This window comes from Meriones unguiculatus (genome assembly GCF_030254825.1).
Source record: "Meriones unguiculatus strain TT.TT164.6M chromosome Y unlocalized genomic scaffold, Bangor_MerUng_6.1 ChrY_unordered_Scaffold_23, whole genome shotgun sequence".
In the NCBI taxonomy this organism is placed as follows: Eukaryota; Metazoa; Chordata; class Mammalia; order Rodentia; family Muridae; genus Meriones; species Meriones unguiculatus.
The window spans coordinates 6194304-6195072 of NW_026843709.1; positions in this window are offsets into that span (position 1 = coordinate 6194304).

Below are 769 nucleotides of genomic sequence, written 5' to 3' on the forward strand. Positions count from 1 at the left end.
GCCAGGTCAGCAAAGGCAAAGCTGCACATAGAGGGTTGATAACCCTAGTGTAAAACAGCACCAGCTGTCAGAACGTTTATTGCCCATCAAGAATAATGATGTGGAATATGTATAAATGGATTAGATAAAGGCTTCTTGGGTGTCACAAGAGAATGTCACTTGTGTTAAAAGGATCAGAATTCTATACTGGAAACAGAGGTTTTTTTTTGTTTTTTTTTTTTTTTGTTTTTTTTTTTACTCAAATCCATAGAAACCTCTCTAGAAACCTCTCAGATGCTGATTGGCTGAGAGGGAGAATGATGTCATGAAACAGGTAAAAGCCAGTTAGAGTTTCAGGAGCCAGTAATTAAAAGGGCCAAGTGGACAATTTGCTTGCAAGAAAGTCTGAGTGGCCCTACATGCTTCAATCTGGTCAGCTGAAATCACACAACACAGAGATGACAGTTCCTGTGCCCAAGACTCTTAGTTTAGGAAAATGGTGACATACAGCTTTCAAGTATTCATTAATAAAAGTTTCCTGTCCTTGACATGTAACTTTCACATTATCAGATTCCTTATTATTTGTTAAATGAACAGATATGTCCTCAGTCAGTGTATTATTTACTGAGCAAATGCTCCCTGACCAAGGCCAATCTTTGAACAAAAAGTGTTTAATTGGGACCTTGCTTATATATTTACAGAGACCATCCAGAATATCAAGTTGGTAAGCAGCCATCTTGTTGTAGTTCTTCAGCAAAATTGTGAATGCTTCATATTGATCCACAAGTTG